Source organism: Aphis gossypii, chromosome X (genome assembly GCF_020184175.1).
Source record: "Aphis gossypii isolate Hap1 chromosome X, ASM2018417v2, whole genome shotgun sequence".
Lineage (NCBI taxonomy): Eukaryota > Metazoa > Arthropoda > Insecta > Hemiptera > Aphididae > Aphis > Aphis gossypii.
In genome coordinates this window covers 12,514,857-12,528,150 of record NC_065533.1, presented here as the reverse complement: position 1 = coordinate 12,528,150, position 13,294 = coordinate 12,514,857, and positions in this window count along the sequence as shown.

Here is a 13,294-nt window from a genome sequence, read left to right as displayed (position 1 = left end):
ATATTTCCATAGTATATTATTTTTCTTTTAGCGACCAACTTAATGAGATCGGCCTCCTTGCCGGCTTGTCCTAACATACATAGGCTGTAGAACTCTGTCCGTATAGGATAAATCGTTGCTACTATTAACACATTTTAAAGACAATAAATAGGTACCAATGTGGTATTAAACACCACGTAAAGTTGACAGTAAGATCATTTAAAATATTAAACGCATAATACACTAATAATACTTTGTCGAAGGACTGCACAGTACACGTTAGTACAGACCGTAATATTATGCAACGACTACAAGAGAAATAACACTGAACGACTGGGCTCCGGGGACCGGGGGGTACCTATGCACTCGCACTCGTACCTATAGCATAATATAGTATTGTAAAATAGTGAAAAATCGTGACACCGGGAGCGCTAGGCTCCATAGAACAGCGATAGACTAATAGCACAGAAATTAATGATTATAATTTATAATATTATATTATGAATAATTTTCATGAGAACTCGACATGCACAATAAAATAATAAATATACATATAATATTATATTATTAAAATGGTTGGTACTTGTATTATGAAATGGGCCATCTAGTATTTTGAAAATCAATTATTTTTTTTTTTTGTAATTGGTGTTATTTGTATCTTAGTGTTTTACTTCTCACTTTCTCAGTTCTCTCTAATTTGTTCTTAACAATGCCGTCGACCAACTGTAGTGTTCTAGGGTGTAAAAGTAAAGAAAGAAAACATGTCTCTCCCCAGAATGATGATGATTTTAATAGGTACGTGGATGCAACGGTGTAATAATGACAAATTATTTCATCTTGAAAAATCTGTCGTTCGACGCCGGTATGCGGTTTGTCATTTACATTTTGATCAGTCCTGTGACAGCCTAGAAACAAAAAAATTTAAAAAAGGTCCCACCAACTTTATGTTTACCAAGTAACAATGCAAAATCCAATTATACAATTACATGTTTGTATATATATGCATGTTTATGTTCCTGTGTAGTATGTATTGTGCTGACAAAATTTTGATTTAAATTATACTATTTGTTTTGGTAATTTACTTATAAATTATACATTGTGAATTGTGTATTTCAACTAATATTTAAATTGTATTATCAATTATTACCGTCCTAAATAATTGTAATTATAATACCTAAATAAATTTATTTTATTGTGTATTATATTTAGTATAACATTAAATGTTGTATACAGGCGCGGACTGGCTAGGATGCTACAGCATCTCTTGCTCTAAAATATATTTGTCCCTATATTGGTATAAATGTGCCTTGATTACTTTATACTTAAAATGAATGTGAATTATTTTGAAGGCGAAAGTTACAATTCTCTAATAAAGTTGTAGGTAGATCTATTATTTATAAAATATTAATAACAATCATAAAGAATACAATATGTACCTAAGTAGCTAGTAAGAAAATAGGTTAATCATTTTGAGCAAAATTTTTATAGGTACATATATGAGTATATTTTTTGTTGGTAATTTTTTGCAGTAGTAATCTAATATTGTACAATTTTGTTTGAATGTTAGTTGTAACTTGGTACCTATTTACATTTTTATGTATTTTCAATATTTTATTACAACTAAATAAAATATTTTAATATTTTATAAATAATCTATATACTTTAAATTTACCCCAAAAGTTTTTTTTATTTGTCCTTTAAATTATATAGCATCCATATAGCATCTTTATAGCCTTATAGGTACCTACTTACTTTTTTTGTAATCGTGATATGAAGAATTTTTTTCAGAGTACCTACCTACCTATTTTTGTACATAAAAATCAAAGTTCTGCTGAGTTAATGAGTAATAATTAGGTAGGTACCTATTTAAAGTGTAGGTGAGCGGAGTAGTAGACCAACATTTCATTGGTTATCATGTCTAGTGAATCACAAATGTCATATAATCTAATATGAATATATTAGATTGGGTTTCTTTTTTTCTGGATAGAAACGATATTAACAAAGAGGTTGACTCGTGTCTCGTGTCACGTTCGAATAGGTACTCGAAATGAAGATTGCACAGTTATGTAATGAGTCAATGAGTTGCCTAATAAGATAAGGACAAGGATAAGATGATGATTTCAATTAGGTAGCCGACTGATTTTCTTGTAAACACGGTAAGATATCGATTGGATCTTGCCCGAATCATCCGAATGGGAATGGAGCGAGCGAACATACGCCAAACAGGCAGTCATAAACGTCGATTTGCGGACTTGGAGGCCCATTCTCGTGACCATCGACAAAACAAATATGATATACGCAATAACTCGTACATGAGGAGTTCGTTAGTTCATAACCTTTATTTATCTTCAACAATTATCTCGTATTCTAGAATACCTAATGTAAAGATTGATTCTTGTACGAACAACTCGGATACACTCTTCTTTTTGAATGACATTTTTTAGATTAATATGTGTAATTGTGTAAATTTCAGTTCGGTCATAACCGTTGATAATGAAACATTACGTTGTCGTTGTTACAATTAATATTCAACAATTACTTCATGCAATAATTACCGTTTTTCTTCATTCAAAAACCAAAATACTCAAAAAAGTTCTAGTTCTTCTAGATCTACGCCTAATCAAATCTCCGAAGAAAAGGATCTCCATAAAATCGTTACTGTTAAATTATTTAATTAATTACATAAAATTATAAATAAACCAGCTCTAGATAGTACGACCACAACGTCGCGGTCGTACCTGGCCATCATGCTTATCGACGTTATCTTGCGATAACCACCCTCACCGCATAAAAATTTCCAACAACTCTAAAACCGTCCCGCCACTAATAATATCAAAAAACCGTATACAGAGTGTGCCAAATTGACCTCCCGCTTCGCCATCTAACTCAATCGCAATGATGGAAATACTACTCCAACATTGTCCACTTCACTCCCTTCGCCTAATGCAGCTACCCAATACAAAATAAAAACAACACTATGTATCGAAAAATCGCTTCTCACTATTCTCTAATGATGTTGACTTAATCGATGGCTCCGTTTCTAATCAATCTGATAGTATGAACTAGAGTCTGACCAAACCGAACCTATATCAATCCTTGTCAAACCACCACCACCAATTTTCATTCGCAGAGTCAATAGCTTTAATTACTTTTGTACCAGTATTAAAGAGGTAACTAAAGGTAAAAATTTCATCTGTAAAAGTTCAATAAATTCAAACATTGTACCCAATCTTCAGATTCGTACTGCTCAGTCAATACATTTTTACAACACAACAAATCAGAATTCCATACTTACCATTTAAAACAAGATAGAGCCTACCGTGTAGTACTCTAAAATCTACATTACACCACCCCAATAGAGGAAATAAAAAATGAGGTACTTTCTCTTGGACATACACCCAGAAATATAACAAACGTTCTACAACGTAACACAAAACTGCCTCTCCCTAAGTTTTTCATAGATTTAGATCCTGTCCCAAATAATAAAGATATATTTGAAATCAAATTCTTACACCATGCAAAAATCAAAATCGAAGAACCTCTTGCTAATAAACAAACGATACAATGCCTTCGCTGTCAAGGATTTGGCCACACTAAAGCATACTGTAACCATTCTCCAAAATGTGTCCGCTGTGGAAATAATCATCTATCTACGGTCTGTCAAAAAACATCGAACCTCCCAGCAAAGTGTGCTCTTTGTGGAGGAAGTCGCCCAGCCAATTATCGAGGTTGTCCTATACATAAAGAATTCCAATCGTCGCTTCAATAAAAAAAAAACCTATGATAACCTTAAAAATGTACCCCCCCCCCTATCAATGTTAAACGGGACATTACTTCAAACACAAATCTACACACTCCCCTCCCAAAGTCTTATGCTCAAGCAACAAACTCAAACTATCACTCCTCTAGCCCTCCTACCAACTCGGATTCAATCTCAAATAAACTCTCTTCCTTCATCGATGAATTTAAATCCTTAATAAATCCCTTAATTTCGCTTTTAACCACCATCATAAATAAACTCATAAAAATCTAATGTTTAATAGTCTAAATAACATTCATCATTCAATATCAATCCTAAATTGGAACGCTAATGGACTTATACATCAAAAACTAGAACTCCGAGCATTCCTAAGCAAATATCCTATTCACATACTCCTTATAAATGAAGCCCATTTAACCACAAATTTCCAATGTAACATTCCTGAGTATACATTATATTATTGCAATCATCCTGATAAGACTGCACATGCAGGCTCTGCAATATTAATTAAAAATAATATAAAACACACTTCCCTTCCTCCATATCAAACTGATAGCTTTTAAGCCAAAAACATAAGATTAACTCTAAATAATATTCCAACTACCATCTCATCTATCTACTGCCCTCCTCGTACGAAAATAAATACAGCAGACTTCAACAAATACTTTTCGTCTTGTCTTTAGGCAATACCTACATTGCCGGCGGTGACTTTAATTCTAAACATCAATTATAGGGTCCTAGATCAACCAACACTAGGAGTCGAGCACTGAACAACCTCATTACAAATAAAGCCCTAAAAATTCTTTCACCACAATACCCAACTTACTGGCCATCATAGCATCACAACAGACAACCTGACGTTTTCGACTTTTTCGACTTTTTTTATTTCTACTCTGTCAAATTACATATCCGCTACCATTAAAAACTCAGCTGACCTTTCCTCAGACCACTCACTTATCATTTCAATACTAAATGACTCATCAGTCAAAACTAAACTATATACTCTTACTTCAGGAAATATAATATAGTCTAAGTTTCAGGTCTTATTAGAAAATCAAATCATGCTTAATATACCACTGAAAACAACCCTTGACAGTCGACATAGACTTGGATGTCCTTTCTTTTACATCAAATATTAAAAAAGCTGCACTTGACTTATCTATAGATAATGCAATTACACAAAAATCCACTTCCCGACTACCCCAACACGTCTCCCAATTAATTATCGCTAAACGTAGCGCGCGCTCTAGATGGCAGAGATCGCATCTATTTAGGGATAAAAAAAACTTACAATTATCATGTTTTTTCTCTTAAAATACTCTTCAAAACTTTTACTCGGACAATTATCAAAATTATTTGAAATCTCTCTCAACAACTAACAACTCACTATGGAAAGCTACAAAAAATATTCTTAAGCCAAAAAATATATTACTCCTCCTCTACGTTACCCTGGCTAGTGATGTGTCATTAAGAAAATTCCCCAAGAAAGGTTCCCAGGAACAGGAAATATTTCTGGAATATTCCCCAACCTCTTGGTAAGTTTCTTTAAAGAAAATGGAATGTAAATAGAACGATGTCAGTCTAGACGCCAGACAAAAAATAACAAGTAATAGAGTAGATATAAATAGTTATTTTATTCTGGTGAATTCAAGTTTAAACATATAGGCAGTATAAATAATTATAGATAATAATAAAGAAATTATTTAAAATACAATCTTTACACTGACAAAGTGACAACTGAAATTTAAGTTTATAACTTGGTTAAATTAGGTTTATTCTCCTGTAATATTTTTGGATATAAATTAGTAGTCATTTGGATTATTTACTACTATAAGTTTAATTTCACACTAAAACATATGATAAATATTTAAAAATTTATTATATTCCCGAAAAATTCTCGTTGTTGGAAATGTTTTCGGGAATTTCCTTGAGAAAATGCCTGTAACTAAATTTCCAGGAATTCACACAATACTAACCCTGACAATACTTTATTAATTTCTTACTTAGAAAAAGTTAATTTATTTGCCTTTGACCTAGAATCTAGATTCGCTCGCCACCCAAATATACTTGATTCAGAACACTCGACCCATGTCGATTCATCTCTATCCCAAACCCTCCCTATGTCTCTACCTACAAAACATACCTCTTCCTCTGAAATTCAGTTTATTATCAAGAATCTTGCCAACAACAAATGTCCTGGTCATGACTTAATAACTAATAAAATTATCAAACATTTTGCTAAAAAAGCCATCATAAACCTATTTTACATATTTAACTCCATATACGCCTGTCGTATATCCCGACTACATGGAAACAATCAACCATAGTGTTAATCCATCAGCCAGGAAAACCCCCTGATCTTCCTTCCTCGTACCGGCCAACTAGTCTCCTTCCATCCCCATCAAAAATCCTCAAAAAAATCCTCCTTAATTAAATTAACCATAATAAAAAAAAAAAAAAATAATAATACCCTATACTCTATTTGGTTTTAGAAACAACCATTCTGCCCTGCATCAAGTTTACCGAATCGTTGATAATATTACGTCTTCCTTAGAAAATAAATATTACTGCAATGCGGTATTCCTAGATGTAACTGAAGCCTTTGATTGTGTCTGGCATAAGGGTCTGCTATACCAAATTCATTTTCTTCCTGCATCTCTCTTTCTCACTATAGAATCCTTCCTCTTGAATAGAACATTCCAAGTACGCTATGAAGACAAACTCTCATCAACTCATCTTATAAATTTTGGGGTTCCCCAAGGCAGCATTCTCGCTCCAAAATTATATAATCTTTTTTCCTCTGACATACCACATTCAAATAATTCTACTTTAACTGTCTTTGCTGACAATACTGCGATTTTGTCTTCCAACAATTATTTACAAACTGCCACAAACCACCTCCAAGAATATCTTATAATCCTACAACACTGGTTTCACAAATGGAGAATTAAAATCAACGAAAATAAATCAACTTTCATTACATTTACTCTTGATCTTAAAAACAGTCAACCTAAAACACTAAATAACAAAACAATTCAAACACAAAACTCTGTAAAATATCTTAAACTTCACCTCGACAAAAGACAAATTTGGGCAACCCATATAAAAAACAAAAAATCTTCCCTCAATCTAAAACTCCATAAATTCAGACAGCTCCTGCGATCAAACTTCTCTCTTAAAAATAAACTTCTCATATATAAACAAATCATTAGACCATTCAATGACCTATAGCATACAAATTTGGAGAACCTCTAAAAACTCCAACTTAAATAAATTCCAAGCCTTTTAATCCATTAATCTCCGTCTCATAACCAACTTTCCCTGGTATGTCAACAATCCCACTCTTCATAAGGACTTGAAAATTCCAACCATCTCCAAAATCGCGTCAAATCGCTACAATAAATTTCATAATAAAACTATTAATCATCCAAAATTTCTCATCTTTAACCTCTCCTCCCTCTCACACCCAGATAACCCAACCCGCCGTCTCAAACGAAAATGGCCACGTGACCTACTAAATACCAAGCCAATTAACATAATTTAGCCAAAAAAAAAAAACACTAATTAGTCAAAATTAATACCTATCAGTCATATCAAGTTTAAAGTAGTGTCACTGGACACCCTCTTCTATCACGCCACCAAACCTTGTACAAATTAAACCATCAAAATTACCTATTGTAAATACTAATTACAGATTTTATATTTTAAATAATAATAAAAAAAGGCAAAAAAAATTGTGTAAATTTCAATATCACATTTACATAATATTATACATAACACAAAAGCGCGCCTAGTGGCCATTTTACGTCGATGATTGGTAAACTGTTTTTCAATAAAATTTTAAATTTATCGTAGTAGGTAACTCGTAAATGTACAGTGAACATTTGATAGTATTTTATATATATATTGTTGCGTGACAATATCAGAGTTGAATCCAAATATTATTTAGAATGAAAGTTTACAACTTAATAATGAATAATGTTTTTATTACGTATAAATAAATCACATGTAATTAATATAATAAGTGGCTGAGTGTCGTGAACGTGCTCAGGTGTTGATAGTTATGGTACATCTGCCGTTGCTGGTCTTCGGGCTCCCTTATATATTGTGGTGCTTCTCTTTTGCAACGAATGGTAGCCTTCTAGATGAAACCAGGTGTCCTTGTAGTTGTTGCAAATTCGGACCCGGATTTGATAATATGCAATAATACTATTTAATAATTATTATCACATAAAGATGCGTTTTCGAAGACTAGGTGACCACACTTATAATTGCATTCTTATTACAATATAAAAATTGATGCGCTTACTATCCAGACACGTATCATGGTCATAGTAGCATAAGCATCTCCCTCGACACGAGGTATGGGCTTACTAACTTATCCTTGATATCTCGTAGATATCTTATAGATATAACAATATAATAAAACTAATTGTACGATACCCGTTAAAAGCAATAATTTATTAAATAATAATAATAATAATAAGTAGAAATAAGTCTTAAAAGTTCTACAAAATACTTGATTGGCTTATTTTCATATGAAACCTAAACATCTTATGACAATGAAAAGTTGTTCATGGTGACCCCACAGTCACTCATGGCCCTATGAAACTTGTATCATATAACATTATAATTCATAATATTAAATGTGCCATTAATGTCTGAGACCCGTTCAGGTGGCCTGCTCTACTTGTCAAAGTTTGTGATTGATAAAAAAACTAACAAGATGGATCAACCTTGATTATAACAATTAGACGTAGTATATTGTAACCATTAATCAATGATGTGTATTCATAACATATCGTCACTCTAGACCCCTATGCATACCAACATACTTTTGATGATTAAAATTATTACCTGAGTTCTATAGACACCCAGAGCACACTTATTGTCCTATGAGGTCCTAAGCTTTCATATTGTTAATGTTAAATAAAAAATGCCTTAAAACAGTTACCTATTAAAACTAAAAATTAAAATGCAATTTTTTTAGGAATTAGCTATATTATATATAATTTATATATAGCGTTCAAGCAATTACACGTTCAACGTAGAAGTTTAACAATGTTTGCATCCTAGTGAACATTAAATGTATCTTCGATGGTACATTTTCAAACATAATTATTCATCAACCTGAATGTGGTGAACTGTTATGCAACTTTGGCATAAAATTATTTGTTTAACCCTCATTAAGCGTTTTCTGAATTTAACCAAACCAATTATTACTTGTAAATTACAATAATTTTTTTTCAAAACAATATTGTTGATTTAATATGATGTTTTAATATTATTATGCTCTGATAGGACCATAATTTTCATATTTTTCAATGAATATGATTTATTAGGAACGCATTATTCAATATGAAGAAATTAGAGTTAAAAAATATTGTTAAGAAAAAAAAATATCTATTGCGACATACGTTGTGATACTAAAGGTACATATTTAATAAAATATAATTATGCATCTCTGTTAGATTTAGGTACCTACTTATTTTTTTGAAGCAGTCCTCAGTTAAAGTAGCTATATTTTCGTAGTTTTATTACCTACTCAAATACTCTGGTAAATTTGGGAAAATGGTAAGAATTGCTTCAGCTACTAATTTAGGCTTACATAATTTGTGGGGGTGTGTCTTTCCAATCAACCTCCTTAAAAACTCATTCTTTGATTATACAATCAGCCAGAAAATGCAATTGACATATAATATCATCTTTTAATTTTAAAGTCCTATCAGCCCGTGTAAAATTTATGTTCCACATTTCAATTATACCTTGTTACAAATAATATGTTATTATAATTGATCTGTGTAAATTGTTATTATTCTTTTTAGATAGATACCTATAATATATTACAATGTTGAAAATAATTTAATCTGATTAAATGTATAGTTATTATTTAATAGTTATAGTATTATGAAATATAAATTAAACTTTCTTTAAAAATTCATTGATTTTCGTATATTATTTTGTAAGAGGAAATTTCAAAATGAGTCATGACAGTATTTATTAATATTCATAATTGTCTTGAAAAAAAAAAGAAAGAACTTAAATAAATGTCTTCCAATATTTTTTAACATATAAGTCATTTTAATCGTTTACAATATAAAATTTTTAATTTAATTAGTTGGATCATAATATATTTTCAATTTTCTATGGCTTTGACGTACAAAAGTGTTCATTTATGGGCCTTCATACAGCGCTCCTGGTAGTGACGACTATTTGTAGTAAAATTTTCATTTTTCAATCAATTTGCAAAAAAGTGACGACCCTCTTGATTATAATACTATAATAACATACGTCATTGTATTATATTGCAAATTTTTAATAAGTTGTATAAAGACTATAACATTGTTTGTATATATTCATAAGTGAAGAGAAAATATTTAACAAAAACATCTCAAAGAATAAGTAATAATATTTATTTACCGATTATGTGGACATACAAGTATTATATGTTATGAATTCTGAAATTTAAGAACAATTTTTAATTCCAAGCTGAAAATACATCTTAAGCAATTATATATTTTAAAATAAAAAGTTGTCCTAAAATGGAAATGTATTATAATGACATATTTTAAAGCTTAATAATCGATTATAAAGCGATTAACGATTGTAAGAAAATAATATTATTCGTAATGGATTCTGAAGTTTAAGAATTATTAAATATTCTAAGCTGAAACAAATTTTAAGCAATCCTATATTTTAGTACAAATACTAGTTCTAAAATGAAAATGTATTTTAAGAAAATAATAATCGTAATGAATTCTGAAGTGTAAGAATAATTTCTAATTTTAAGCTGAAAATACATCTTAAGCAATTATTTAAAACAAAACGTCGTTCTAAAATGTAAATGTATTATAACAACATATTTTATAACTTAATGATGATTATTGATTCTAGATGATTAACAATTATATGGACATGTTACACGTAATGAGCATTGGGTCTGAAGTTTAAGAATGATGTTGATTTCTAAGTTAAAAATAAATCCTAAGACAGAATATGTTTTAGAACCGAAGGTAGTTCTAAAGTGGAATCGTATTACAAGGGAATAGATACGTTAAGTTATTTTCTAGTAGTCTAGTTTAACGACATATATGATTTATTAGGAACACAATAATTACTATGAAGAAATCAGATTTAAAATATATTGTTAAGGAAAAAGGTTACCGATTGCAACACACATCGTGACATTATAGGTACCTACTCACATCCTCCATATTTAATAAAATATAATTATGCACCTCTACTTTTTATTTGAAGTAATCATTAGTTGAGAGCTTTGTTTTCGTTGTTTTGTCACTTAATTATTCTGGTAAATTTGGCAAAATTTTATTCATCTCACACATTTGAAACATTTGCCATTAGAATAAAATATTAATAGACTAAATATTATTTTACATAACAAATAATTTGTTTTTATGAGAATTTTAAAAATTGCTAAGTCATAATTTAAAACATAATCATAGGTATATTAATTCTATGCAATTTTTATTTAACTATTACTATATAACACAGTATTTATCTCAAACAATTGAGGCGATTGCATTGGAATCAGAATATAATGAAAATGAGAGATAATATTACCTCATATTTATTATGTGGACATGAGTCTTTTAAAACTTGAAAATCCTTATAATTAATTAAAATTATGTGTAAGTATACAGTTACAATTTTTATTTTGTTAACAAAAAACTTAGTATTTATCTCACGCATTTGAAACATTTGCCATTAGAATAAGATATTAATGAGACTAAATAAAATATAATTTATTAACTCATATGTTTACATGAGATTTTTAAAAATTGAAAAACATTATTTTTATTTAAAATTATGTGAAAATAATCAATTTAAAATTTTTATTTTCCTAATAAAAAACTCAGTATTTATCTCAAACAATTGAAGCAATTGCCATTTGAATCAGAATATAATGGAAAACAGAGATGGTATTGCATCATACTAACTATAATGATATGAGTCTTTAAAAATTGAAAATTCTTATAATTAATCAAAATTATGTCTAGGTTCTTAATAAACATAATACAATTATAATATAATATTTACAACATACGATTGTTAGAAAGTATTAGAGCTATAAAAAAGTACTATTAAATATTGTAATGAATACTTGAATTTGTTATTTTATTTAACTACCACTAATAAAAAATCATTTTAAATATAGTAACATTTATTATTTAATTAGAATATTGCATCTTATATTTTATCAATATACTATTGCAGGTATATTAATAAAATTAACAATCATAATATGCATAAGGTTATTTTTCGTTAGGTTAGGTTAGGCATAGTAAGTCTCGTCGACGACGTGGTCGCGAGTCGTGGCGAGAGTCGCAAAGTACTCGATGATAACTGCAGTGCGCTCTAGCGAGGAGTGTAGTACGTCGCGAGTCGACCGCACTCGATCGTCAGAGCGCGGTTTTCGAGCTAAGAGACTCTCACCAGTTACCGAGGGACCGAATTGCCGTATACATATACGACCGGATCGACACCCGATCGATGCGAGGACGCTCGCGATAGTCGACGTCAAACCAGCCGTACGGCCGACCTGTCTCACGACAGTGTATAGAACATATATGTCTACATATCAAAATCCTCATAATCCCGCACTCGTGCACAAAACCATCATTGCTTCATTGTGCGTTGGGCTTAATCCACCCGACGACACAGGAGCAGTTCGGACGTCTTCGACTAATCGCAACCGGTACCGTCCTCGCCAAAAAAAATTTTACACTTTTGAAACGTTTACCCCCCCCCCCCCCCCAAAATGACATGACTATCTGAGCGAACGTACATGGATCGCCGCCTACCGACACACACACACACACACACGGTCGCTTAGAATTGTCGTTATTTTTGTATTATGTGATAGTGAGCCGCGCCGGCAAATACTGTTATCACAGCCGCCGTCGTGAGATCAGTCTGCTCCGGCGTGTTAACGCAACGACACGTCTTTACGCGCGCTAATCGTCTCGTCGACGATTTTATTATTAAAATATTGCGTTTTGTTCGCGCGAATCGCCACTGTTTTTTTTTTTTTTTATATATAAGTGTATTGTATTTGGGCGCGAATCGCCACTAAATTTATATCGTGTATTCAACTTACGTTCGTTCGCGTGCGCTTATCGCCACAAATATTCTTATATAGTTAGGTACCTATAATATTATTGTTTCATAGGCGCTAATCGCCACCTTTAATCGTATAATTATATATTTATATACTTTTGTGTGCACACAAATCACCATCTATAATATTTTATTTACTTATTATTAAGTAGCTAATCACCGTTATTATTTATTTATTAATTTTTTTTTATAATATTATTCTGTGTTTGTGTGTATGCATTTTTAAAATATCCAAAGATGAGTAGCAACTGGCCAGCCTTGCTCACATGCCAAATCATGAGTTTTAACTTTTATTATATACCTATACTTACATTATTAGGTACATTAATTTTTTTTATTTGAAGTTATCTGTAAATATACTGTTTTTGATATATTTATGTAAATAGAAAACATAATATTCATCTAATACATTTGAAA